Below are 13,895 nucleotides of genomic sequence, written 5' to 3'. Positions count from 1 at the left end.
TCCTTCTCAACAAGGACCAAGGTCTCTCTGAAGGTTCAATGACGTCATCTTGCAGCATCTTTTCCACTTCCTCCTGAATTATGTGTTGTTCAGCCAGCAATACCCTATACGAGCACAGGCTACTTGATGGATTAACCCCAGTATTGATATAGTGCTTTGTCACAGACAGCTTGGTCGAACTTTTCTCAACTCTGGATTTTAAATCATCCGAAAATTGGCACAGAATGGCTAACACTCACTGATATTGTTTCTCAGTTGGGCCAGTTACTCTTGTCAGTTCGATAGTATTTTCATCCACTATGTTGTCTGTAATGTTAGTAGAGTACAGTTCTTCATCAGCGACACTCAGCTGTCTGCCCTGGACTGGTTTGGCTGTTCCCTTTAGGGATGAGTTGTGGATGCGCATAGGAATTACTGATCCAATGTTCTCACTGAACACCTACAGTGCTTACAGTTGTGACTGGTATGTTGACTTCTTTCTTCTTTTGTGTACCTGAGAACCTCTTTACAACTGGCAAAAGCTTCACAGTTTAACTGAGAGTCTAGAATGACAACTGGAACTCATCTAATTGATGCTCGAGGATAAGAGTGTCGGCAATGGGAAATGACTGTGTGAAGCAATCTTTATTTTGTGTGCTTGTTGGAATAGCTTTGTCAATCTGGAGCTCTGATTTTCCAAAGACTGTGACTGCTTGTGATGCCTACAAGAAGTCCCATCCGAGAATAACTTTATGAATGCATTCTGCTATAACAACAAACGAAGGGCTGCATTCAATCATTGATTGTTATTCTTCCTATACACGTTCCTGTGTGCTGAAGGTATTTCCCACTTGTGAACTTCAGCATAATTTTTTTTGGTATCTTGGAAAATAGTCTTCTTTAGCTGGTGATGATAATCACTTGACATTACAGAAAAAGAAGTTCCTGAGGCAACTACTGCCTTGACTAGTCGGCAGTTGAAGAGATTTCCTGTCATACGGGTAACTGTCATCCATAGAGGATTTTCAACTGTTTTACCCCACCTTCATAGATGGTTACCTCCCTTAAATATCCTCAATTTGGCAGATAGGAGAGTGTCTGGTACCACTTTGCGGCGATGAGGAAATGCTGTGGCATCTTGGGAAGGGACCTTGTCTAGAGTATGGCAAAGGACTTTGTCCCAAGGGTCAACTATGAGTGTCTGATAAGTCTGGTAAAAGAAGCAAGATAAAATGTTTGCTTTGTAAACAATTCACCTTACTTCCCATCAGTCTCCTTTGAGAGATATACGCTTGGTCTAGTGATCCTCCAGCTTTTTTTATCCCATCAGAAAAATAGGTTCCACCAAACTCTCATTTGATGAAAATTTCTTCATGGCAAGCCAGTATTTCACGTTAGGGAACAGGAAAAAGTCACTTTGGGCTATGTCTGATGAATGTGGTGGATGAGCAACCAATTCAGTGCCAAATTCATGCACTTACATCATTTTTATCGCTAATGTGTGGGATGTTGCATTAACCTGGTGAAAGAGCACGTTTTTGTGTGCCAACCTTAGTCTTTTTCTGGCAAATAGAAGTTTCAAACAATCCAAAAATGAAGCACAAAAGGGTCCCATTATGGTTCTGCCTTTTTCCAAGTAATCTATGAGGATTATTTCTCAGAAATCCCAAAAAACTATGGTCAACATCTTACCAACTGATAAAATGATCTTTGCCTTTGTTGGTTCGCATTCACCAGACTTTGTCCACTGTTTTGACTGCCATTTTTAATCTGTCGGGTAGTGATAGATCCACGTTTCATCACCAGTCACAAATTAGTGCAAAAGGTCTTAAAATCGCCAGACATTGGGTTGAAATGTTGTGCTGGATGCACTTTTGGTTGACTGTGAGCAATCGCAGCACCCACATCACACATGGCTTCTTTGTAACAAATTATCCATGCAGGATATTACACACTCGCTCAGTCATACAGCAGTCTTGCATCACTGTAACACATATTTTGTCAGTGTTTTCCTTTGTGGTGACCTGAATTAGATGACCAGATTGCATTTTGGCTTCAGTGCTTGTCTGACCACATTTAAATTCATTAATCCAAAAGTAAATGCTCTTCAATGATGGTGCAGCATCCACGTGAACTTCATGCAACTCTTCAGCTGCTGACGGGCGTTGATATATATATACAGGTGAAAATGTGTGCCCCAGCTGGGACTCGAACCCGGGACATCCTGCTTGCATGGCAGACACTTTATCCATCTGAGCCACCGTGGGCACAGAGGATAACGTGGCTGCAGGGACTATCTCGCGCATGTCTTCTGCGAGACCCACATTCTCACCTTACATGTCCACACACTACATTCGTAGTGTTCCTACCCAACACACTCATTACTCGTGGAAGATATTCTTACCAAGTCCCGTAAGAGTTTGAGTAATATGTGTGCATCTGCACAGAAGGGGGAGGTCATGGCCGGTATTGCCAGAACTATATACTTATATGGATATGGTGTCTGTTCTTTCAGATATGTCTGAAAGAAGAGACACCATATCCATATATCATACAACTCTGTTTTGATTTGTGTGGAAGTCTAATCCTTCAAAAGAAAATGTTTAGAATGGCGTGAAACTTGGTTTCCTCTGTTTTCAGTCACAGTCTACACACTGACAAATACCAGTGGCTGTCAACAATGAACCGTGTGCTGTATGTAGTTGAAATTTTTTATGTGATCCTTGGAATAATCAAGCTTACCATCCATGAAGACGCAACAAAATGTTCCAATCTCTCATAGAAAGTTACTACACTTATCAAACTACCATCATACAATCGTCTGCAATCTACTGGAATGAATAGAACTGTTGTGATGGTTGATGTCCTGAGGTGTAATAGTTGTCTTCTTTCCCTGCAGTAGTGTACGCGTCCAGGGGGTCACAGTGGAAACATACTGACGTGTTGTCCTCTGTTCTTTAAATGTCTCTCCATGTGTGGGGTGCTGCACTTGGTGGAGGTGCTAGTTTTACCTTTGTTGCTTGGTTGTCCATTGATGGTTATGGTCGAGTCCATTCTTCCCAATGCATTGGATGGTAGTGGAGATTGGTACTAAAGACTGAGCACCTTTTCTCCAACATTCTCTGTTACCTCCAGACGTATGGGGCTGGCATTGATGACTTGATGACTGTTGCCTCTTGTGTACTTGGTCCGACATTACTGGTTGATATATTGTTGTTATTGTGGTCTTCAGTCCTGATACTGGTTTGATGCAGCTCTCCATGCTACTCTATCCTGTGCAAGCTTCTTCATCTCCCAGTACCTACTGCAACTTACATCCTTTTGAATCTGTTTAGTGTATTCATCTCTTGGTCTCCCTCTACGATTTTTACCCTCCACGCTGCCCTCCAATGCTAAATTTGTGATCCCTTGATGCCTCAGAACATGTCCTACCAACCGGTCCCTTCTTCTTGTCAAGTTGTGCCACAAACTCCTCTTCTCCCCAATTCTATTCAATACCTCCTCATTAGTTATGTGATCTACCCATCTAATCTTCAGCATTCTTCTGTAGCACCACATTTCGAAAGCTTCTATTCTCTTCTTGTCCACACTATTTATCGTCCATGTTTCACTTCCATACATGGCTCCACTCCATACAAATACTTTCAGAAACGTCTTCCTGACACTTAAATCTATACTCGATGTTAACAAATTTCTCTTCTTCAGAAACGCTTTCCTTGCCATTGCCAGTCTACATTTTATATCCTCTCTACTTAGACCATCATCAGTTATTTTGCTTCCCAAATAGCAAAACTCCTTTACTACTTTAAGTGTCTCATTTCCTAATCTAATTCCCTCAGCATCACCTGACTTAATTTGACTACATTCCATTATCCTCGTTTTGCTTTTGTTGATGTTCATCTTATATCCTTCTTTCAAGGCACTATCCATTCCATTCAACTGCTCTTCCAAGTCCTTTGCTGTCTCTGACAGAATTACAATGTCATCGGCGAACCTCAAAGTTTTTATTTCTTCTCCATGGATTTTAATACCTATTCGGATTTTTTCTTTTGTTTCCTTCACTGCTTGCTCAATATACAGATTGAAGAACATTGGGGAGAGGCTATAACCCTGTCTCACTCACTTTCCAACCACTGCTTCCTTTTCGTGCCCCTTGACTCTTATAACTGCTCAAATGGCTCTGAGCACTATGGGACTTAATATCTATGGTCATCAGTCCCCTAGAACTTAGAACTACTTAAACCTAACTAACCTAAGGACATCACACAACACCCAGTCATCACGAGGCAGGGAAAATCCCTGACCCCACTGGGAATCAAACCCGGGAACCCGGGCGTGGAAAGCGAGAACGCTACCGCACGACCACGAGCTGCGGACTCTTATAACTGCCATCTGGTTTCTGTACAAATTGTAAATAGCCTTTCGCTCCCTGTATTTTACCCCTGCCACCTTCAGAATTTGAAAGAGAGTGTTCCAGTCAACATTGTCAAAAGCTTTCTCTAAGTCTACAAATGCTAGAAACGTAGGTTTCCCTTTCCTTAATCTAGCTTCTAAGATAAGTCGTAGGGTCAGTATTGCCTCACGTGTTCCAAACTGATCTTCCCCGAGGTCAGCTTCTACTAGTTTTTCCATTCGTCTGTAGAGAATACACGTTAGTATTTTGCATCCGTGACTTATTAAACTGATTGTTAGGTAATTTTCACATCTGTCAGCACCTGCTTTCTTTGGGATCGTAACTATTATAGTCTTCTTGAATTCTGAGGGTATTTCGCATGTGTCATACATGTTGCTCACCAGATGGTAGAGTTTTGTCAGGACTGGTTCTCCCAAGGCCGTCAGTAGTTCTAATGAAATGTTGTCTACTCCTGGGGCCTTGTTTCGACTCAAGTCTTTCAGTGCTCTGCCATCTCTTCATGCAGTATCATATCTCCCATTTCATTTTCATCTAAATCCTCTTCCATTTCCATAATATTGTCCTCAAGTACATTGCCCTTGTATAGATCCTCTGCTTTCCCTTCTTTGCTTAGAACTGCGTTTCCATCTGAGCTCTTGATATTCATACAAGTGGTTCTCTTATCTCCAAACGTCTCTTTAATTTTCCTGTAGGCAGTATCTATCGTACCCCTAGTGAGATAACCTCTACATCCTTACATTTGTCCTCTAGCCATCCCTGCTTAGCCATTTTACACTTCCTGTCGATCTCGTTTTTGAGATGTTTGTATTCCTTTTTGCCTGCTTCATTTACTGCATTTTTATATTTTCTCCTTTCATTAATTAAATTCAGTATTCCTTTTGTTACCCAAGGATTTCTACTAGCCCTCGTCTTTTTACCTACTTGATCCTCTGCTGCCTTCACTACTAAATCTCTCAAGGCTACCCATTCTTCTTCTACTGTGTTTCTTTTCTCCATTCCTGTCAATTGTTCCCTTATGCTTTCCCTGAAACTCTGTACAACCTCTGGTGTAGTCAGTTTATCCATGTCCCATCTCCTTAAACTCCCACCTTTTTGCAGTTTATTCAGTTTTAATCTACAGTTCATAACCAATAGATTGTGATCAGGGTCCACATCTGCCCCTGGAAATGTCTTACAAATTAAAACCTGATTCTTAAATCTCTGTCTTACCATTATGTAATCTGTCTGAAACCTGTCAGTATCTCCAGGCTTCTTCCATGTATACAACCTTCTTTTATGATTCTTGAACCAAGTGTTAGCTATGATTAAGTTGTGCTCTGTGCAAAATTCTACCAGGCCGCTTCCTCTTTCATTTCTTACCCCCAATCCATATTTACCTACTACGTTTCCTTCTCTCCCTTTTCCTACTACCGAATTCCAGTCACCCATGACTATTAAATTTTCATCTCCCTTCACTATCTGAATAATTTCTTTTATTTCATCACACATTTCTTCAATTTCTTCGTCATCTGCAGAGCTAGTTGGCATATAAATTTGTACTACTGTAGTAGGCGTGGGCTTGGTTGATATAAATCAGTGTAACTCTCTTCGCACTGTCAGGCATATGAGAGAGGCACCGTCATGGTGGTGGTCTTCTACAACTGCCATAGGGTCGCATTTGGTCATACCTCTTTCATCCAATTCTTTATTGTTGCGTTTTCGCGATGCACTGGCCAGCTGATGAATTCCTGTCATATTGTGACATCATTTAACACATGAACCTGGTACATGTGCCTGACCGAGGGAGGTGGCGCAGTGGTTAGCACACTGGTCTCGCATTTGGGAGGACGATGGTCCAATCCTATGTCTGGCCATTCTGATTTAGGTTTTCCGTGGTTTCCCTAAATCACTTCAGGCATATTCCAGGACCGACTTCCTTCCCCATCCTTCCCGAATCCCATGAGACCAATGATCTCGCTGTGACTCCTTTCATTTAATGTGAGATTTTATAGGCTTTTGTCGTTTTGACATTGACAATGCAGCCCAGGGTCGCCCTGGTCTTCAATTGTTCTGCTTCTAAGTGGACTTGCTGCCAAATGTCACCAAATGTTTTCTTCATTTCGGACTGGAATTTGCCCAATTTATTGAGCTTCTCTTCATTATTCTCGAGCCACTGCTGAGCTTTGCAATCCAAGTAAAAGTATACATTTGCCAAACACATCATGTCATCCCACTCGTATTTTGCGACTAGATTGAAGAGCACAGGAAGACAGTATTACCATCAAATTAAATGAAAACTTTACGAACAAAAAGTCAGAAGTTGAAAATATTTTTAATAATCATTTTCTAAATGTGGATATACTAGGATCCAGGTGTTCATTTGAAGATTCTAGACTGTTAATGGAAGAGGCCATATCTATGCAATTTGATACAATTGAAAACTCACCCACTTCTCCCTCTGAAGTTAGGAAAATAATAAACTTGCTTAAAAGCAAAAACTCACATGGAATTGATGGCATTTCCAGCAAAATACTAAAAGCTTGTTCTCAACAGATAAGTAAGATTCTCAGCCACCTGGGTAATAGCTCTCTGGAACAGGGCATTTTCCCTGATAGACTGAAATATACTATTGTTATACCTTTGCATAAAAAAAGGAATAGATCTGATGTCAACAATTACCGTCCAATCTCCCTTCTAACAGCTTTATCCAAAATTTTTGAGAAAGTAATGTATTCAAGAGAAGCTTCACATATCTGTAAAAATGAAGTACTAACAAAATGTCAGTTTGGTTTCCAGAAAGGTTTTTCAACAGAAAATGCCATATATGCTTTCACCAATCAAATTTTGAATGATCTGAATAACCAAACACCACCCATTGGTATTTTTTGTGATCTCTCAAAGGCTTTTGATTGTGTAAACCATGAAATTCTGCTAGACAAGCTCAAGTATTGTGGCATGAGTGGGACAGTGCACAAGTGGTGTAATTCGTACCTAACTGGAAGAGTGCAGAAAGTTGAAATAAGCAGTTCTCATAATATGCAAAGATCAGCACATTCCTCAAACTGGGGAACTATCAAGAATGGGGTTCCACAAGGGTTGGTCTTGGGTCCTTTGTTGTTCTTAATATATATTAATGACTTGCCATTCTATATTCATGAAGAGGCAAAGTTAGTTCTCTTTGCTGATGATACAAGTATAGTAATCACACCTGACAAACAAGAATTAACTGATGAAATTGTCAATAATGTCTTTCAGAAAATTACTAAGTGGTTCCTTGTAAACGGACTCTCACTGAGTTTTGATAAAACACAGTACATACAGTTCCGTACAGCAAATGGTATGACACCATTAATAAATATAGACCTTAATCAGAAGCATATAGCTAAGGTAGAATATCCAAAATTTTTAGGTGTGTCCATTGATGAGAGATTAAATTGGAAGAAACACATTGATGATATGCTGAAATGTTTGAGTTCAGCTACTTATGCAATAAGGGTCATTGCAAATTTTGGTGATAAACATCTTAGTAAATTAGCTTACTACGCCTATTTTCACTCATTGCTTGCATATGGCATCATATTTTGGGGTAATTCATCACTGAGAAATAAAGTATTTATTGCACAAAAGTGTGTAATCAGAATAATAGCTGGAGTTCACCCAAGATCATCCTGCAGACATTCTAGGGATATTCACAGTAGCTTCTCAGTATATATACTCTCTTATGAAATTTGTTATTAACAACCAAACCCAATTCAAAAGTAATAGCAGTGTGCATAACTACAATACTAGGAGAAAGGATGATCTTCACTATTCAAGATTAAATCTAACTTTGGCACAGAAAGGGGTGAATTATACTGCCACTTAAGTCTTTTGGTCACTTACCAAATAGTATCAAAAGTCTGACAGATAACCAACAAGTATTTAAGAAGAAATTAAAAGAATTTCTGAATGACAACTCCTCCTACTCCATAGAGGAATTTTTAGATATAAATTAAGAAAAAAAAAACAAATTATTTTAAAAAATAAAAAAACAAAAACAAAAAAGTTGTTATATTAACTTAATTATGTTGTTAAATTAACTTAATTATGTCATGTATTGGAAAATTTGACTCGTTCCACATCATTACGAAATATCGTATTCATGATCCATGGAACTAGTATTAATCTAATCTAATCTAATCTGTTTCCGCCATTTCATAAATTCCTGACAACCATCTCCAGAACACTGATCCATGTCTGTTAGGCTACTGACTTACTGCTAGTTTGGAATTAATTGGGTATGATGTTTTGTTTGTATTCCAATCCCTGTCTGTCTAGGTGACAGCTTTCACATTGCATAATTAGAGTCTATAGATATTTTTAACTACCTGGTATCTCCACCAAATGTCACATTGTAACCATAAGCAAGTCCAAATCCAAAAGCAGCATAGTTACTGGTGAAATATAACATTTTGCACTGAAAGCACATTTGCTATGGATACCAATGTACGAACAGCATCCGCCCCGAGTGGAGAGTGCTGCCGTTTTTACATACATTGAATATTCAAGAATATGCAAACATTACAAACACACAAAATTTTGAGAACCTTCTAGAAATGATTAGTACTATATTACAAATATTCGCTTGTAATCAGATTTGAAAGTCTGTTGGACAGTATAGCATAAAGTAATTTATCAATATTATTAGCTAAGGTTGATCAGGTTTCAGTAGTACTAAGTTCTAGGGGACTGATGACCTCAGATGTTTAAGTCCCATAGTGCTCAGAGCCCAATAGTTACGGCTCTCCTCCCAGCTCTTAGTAGAGTGTCTTTTTAAAATCGCAATCAGTATTCACATAAATATTAGTATTTACTAGTAGTTAATAAGCAGGAGAGTACCAATCTGATTTGTTTTAATAATACCCGTTTTGCTAATTGTATAAGATCTTATTTGAAGTGCATGAGACAAGAATAAATAAGGAAGGGGAAAAAGTCGTATTTTACGGCAAATTTCGATGTTACTGTCGGGCAAAATTGATGGTATTTTTGGACAGATTCGGTTTATTTTTTGGTAAATTTGGTGTTTCTTGCAAAATTAGATGTATTCTTTTGCTACTTTGTTTTTGCCAGATTCTGTGTTTTTTACCAAATTCCGAGTTTTTTTTCGATTTCGATATTGTTTTTGCTGCATTAGTTGTTCTTGTTAAATTCGTGTTATTTCTTTGCCGAATTCAGTGTAGTTTTTGCCAAATTCGTGTCTTTTGCCATATTCAATGTCGGTTTTTTAAATTCGGTGTTTTTTTTCATTCGCTGCTGTTTTTGCAAAATTCGGTAAGTTTTTGCAAAGTTTTTTCCTACTCGGTATTGATTTTACCAAACTAGTGATTGTTTTTTGTCGAATTCGGCGATTTTTTGACAATTCAACGGAATGTGTTTATTTTTTTTTATTTTTTTCTAAATTCGGTGACGTTTTCGTCGTCTTATCGAAGTTCGTTACGCGATTGTTGAGTTTTCATTTTAATATTATTCACGAACTTCGGCCTTGAAAAGATCGGAAGTCAAAGTCCAGTTTTAACATTCAACAGCTATCAGTTACTAATATTAGTAGATTGCTGCCCAGAGATTTATAAAGTTTTTGTACAGCAGAATTACAAGTCTTAGTAAAATCTCGTAAGGAAGATGATTTCACGATATTTCACTAGAAGCCGCTAAGTTCGCGTTATCGTTTTCGCGAAATTTTTCTTGTCCGTAAGAATAGAGCATAATTCTGAATTCTCTATTTGTAGGTAGTATGTGGCTTTTTCCATGGATTACCAACACAATTTTCTGTTGTTCATTAAAACTTGTGCGTTCCTGTTGATGGGTTGCATATGGTGACAATGAACTTTTCATTTGGAGGAAGATGGCAGTGGCCTTATAAAGAAAAATGCTGGGAAAAATAATTTTAGAAGGGTGGAATCAAATTGGTTTTAGAATAGCTACAGTAGTAATATCAAGAAATTAAATTGGGTCAATATGTACATATTAGAACCAATGGCGGCCCGTGAGTGTACATTTTACGTGTGTTCACAAATTTTTAGATTCAGTTAAATTTGAGAGTGTGAAATTAATAGCATCTGCAGTATAATAGTTATGCTGATCAGCAAGTTCATACAACTACAGCCACTACCAATAAAAACAACAGTAATAGTAATAAAATTTGTAACTTATTTGACAAAAGAAATAATTGCTTTGTGGAATTTTGTTTTGTACATAATTCAGTACAGATTAGGGAAATAACGAAGTAATGTATAAGCTTTTGCAACTCTCCGTTTTGCATTTTATTGTAAGTGGATGTTTTCGTACTTTTCCGTTCTTTTGGACAAACGTACAAGATCTGTAACAGATGTATCAGTTCAAGAATAAATCAGATATTCCTACGCTGAACCCACACAGCAACTTGTGCTAACTGTTCACTTCCTTGTTTACTGTTCGCTTGTAGTCACGCTTATTTGATTTCGTCACACTCACAGTACAAGGATATTTTCTTTTGCGGCTAAATTTTCCTGGTAATTTGCTTTTCTGTTCCCAGAATGAGATTTTCACTCCGTAGTGGAGTGTGCACTGATATGAAGCTTGCTGGCAGATTAAAGCTGTGTGTCGGGCCGAGACTCGAACTGGGGACCTTTGTCTTTCGCGGGGAAGTGCTCTACCAGCTAAGTGCCCCAAGCGCTACTCATAACCCGTTCTCACAACTTTACTTTTCTGTTAGTATTTAAAATAGATTCAATACAGTTCATGTGGTCACTGCACACGAAAGCAGATTCCCATACAGTGAACAACCAACCTCAAAGTGCCCTTTGTGGAAATGATTAAACTCAAACAGTAATTTCTACCAACATGGTCACTTGACTAGATTACAAATGAGGCACCGAGATCCATAAGGGTCTAAAGCACACAGCCATCGATCCCACATTTGAGTGAATATCAGAGAAACCAGTGACACGGCTTTTTGTGAATTTTCATATATACAATGTGGGCCTACAGCACAGATAAACCTGACTCACCGTAAGATCAACATATGTGAGAATCATGAATAAATGCTACATTCTCACAATAGACAATGATGTGCTTTAGGCCCTTATGATTCTCAGCACCTCAAATGGATTACTGTATGATAAAATTCATAACTTAGTATACGGTACTATAACTAATTTTATGATTTAGCATATCTGAGTAGTATGCTATCATCTACCAGTGTTCATTCTGAGTGAACATAGATAAAAGTCTGCTGCAGTGGGCTATCATCTGGTGGTAGTGACGTAAACTTCTAGTTGAGTGGCAAGGGCTAGGTGTGCATATCGTGAACTGTGCATGTTGTTTATGAAATCTGTATGTATTTGGCCTATAAAGCAATTGTCACACGAGTTGCTCATGCGCAGAAGCTCCTTAAAACGGGCAGAACTGAAGGTGTGCTCGCAACCCTGTTGCCAAGTTTCAGTCCGGAAGAACAGTAGCACAGTAGATTTAAGTGCCATTTCTTTCAGGTTATGGCATATGTGTTACGTTTAACAACATTCGAAGAAAAATAACCAATAAATCCGCAACATGTCAAAAGTTAGGGTGTTCATGTGCACTTGTGCTCTTATGCAGGAGCCGCCACTGATTATAACATTGTAATGAAACAAACTACGCGCTCATGCTAATATAGTTGAGATATTAATGAAATGTTATTTAGAACTTCATTAGGAATTACTTCCCCTTTGTTTAATCTTTAACAATGAGTTCTTCCAACACTGCCGAATGTAAAAATTAAAAGCATATGAATCAGTTCGTAAATTATTTTATGCATTAAGAATAAGGTAGAATTCTGTGACTGTTCTTGCAACTTTCATTTTTGCAGAGGTTTGAATGGGGTACTCAGTTAGGTGCATAAGATTTATTCCAGATACAACCATGCCTTTTCCTTCTACATTTTAATATTATAGCTTTGAACTGCAGCAACAGTATTCACTGCAAACAGAGAGGGGCTATGTTGGTGTGCCTGTTATACACACATCAAAAAAAGTTTTGCATCACCTCGATTCCAAGAATTCTGGAACCTGTACAGAAAATTGAAATACAGATCAACATAAACATCATTTCCGCTCTTTTTACTGATCATGAAAACCACACATTGCATGTTGAACCACCATACAGTGAGACCACGAGAGGTGGTGGTAAAGACCAGAACCTCTAATACCCAGTAGCATGTCCTCTTGCATTGATGCATGCCTGTATTCGTCAAGCCATACTATCCACAAGTTCATCAAGCCACTGTTGGTCATCGGCGATTCAGCACAGATCCCTCAGAGTGGTTGGTGGGTCATGTTGCCCATAAACAGCCCTTTTCAATCTACCCAGGCATGTTCAATACTGTTCACGTCTGGAGAACATACTGGCCACTCTAGTCGAGCGATGTCGTTATCCTGAAGGAAATCATTCACAAGATGTGCACGATGGGGGATCAAATTGTCATCCATCAAGACGATTGCCTCACCAATATGTTGTCGATATGGTTGCACTATCAGTTGGAGCATGGAATTCACGTATTGTACAGCCATTATGGTGCCTTCCACGACCACCAGCAGCGTACGTTGGCCCCACATAATGCCACCCCAAAACAGCAAAACTCCACCTTGCTGCACTTGCTGGACAGTGTGTCTAAGGTGTTCAGCCTGACCGGGTTGCCTCCAAACACATCTCCGACGATTGTCTGGTTGAAGGCATATGCGACACTCATCGTTGAAGAGAACGTGATGCCAATACTGAGTGTCCATTCGGCATGTTGTTGGGCCCATCTGTACCGCGCTGCATGGTTTTGTCGTTACAAAGATGGACCTCACGATGGACGTCGGGAGTGAAGTTGTACATCATGCAGCCTATTACCCACAGTTTGAGTCATAACAAGATGTCCTTGGGCTGCCTGAGCGAGTCATGTTATCGACAGTTCGTGTGTCTCTGTATCTCCTACATGTCCAAACAACATCACTTTGGTTGACTCCAAGACGACTGGACAATTCCCTTGTTGAGAGCCCTTCCTGGCACAAAGTAACAATACGGACGCAATCAAACTGCGGTATTGACTGTCTAGGCATGGTTGATTTACAGACAACACGAGCTATGTACCTCCTTCTGGTGGGATGACTGAGCTGATTGGCTGTCGGATCCCCTCCATCTAATAGGCACTGCTCATGCATGGCTGTTTACATCTTTGTGAGGGATTAGTGACATCTCTGAACAGTCAAAGAGACTGTGTCTGTGATACAATATCCACAGTCAATGTCTGTCTTCATGAGCTCTGGGAACACAGGCGATGCAAAACTTTTTTTGATGTTTGTAATATAAATATAGATAATGATCTATGATAGTTCTGTAACACTAGATCAGGGCATTTTCAAGGTCACCTTCAAGTCTGCTGATTGCTTTGACAACAGGTTAACACATCGCACTGTGGTTTTAATAGCATCTTTATTCAGTATATAATGTGAATGGTCATGCCAGAGAACATTTTTGTTTGCTTGAG

Source organism: Schistocerca cancellata, chromosome 1 (genome assembly GCF_023864275.1).
Source record: "Schistocerca cancellata isolate TAMUIC-IGC-003103 chromosome 1, iqSchCanc2.1, whole genome shotgun sequence".
In the NCBI taxonomy this organism is placed as follows: domain Eukaryota; kingdom Metazoa; phylum Arthropoda; class Insecta; order Orthoptera; family Acrididae; genus Schistocerca; species Schistocerca cancellata.
The sequence above is the reverse complement of the archived record's forward strand: the minus strand, read 5'-3'. Positions refer to the sequence as shown.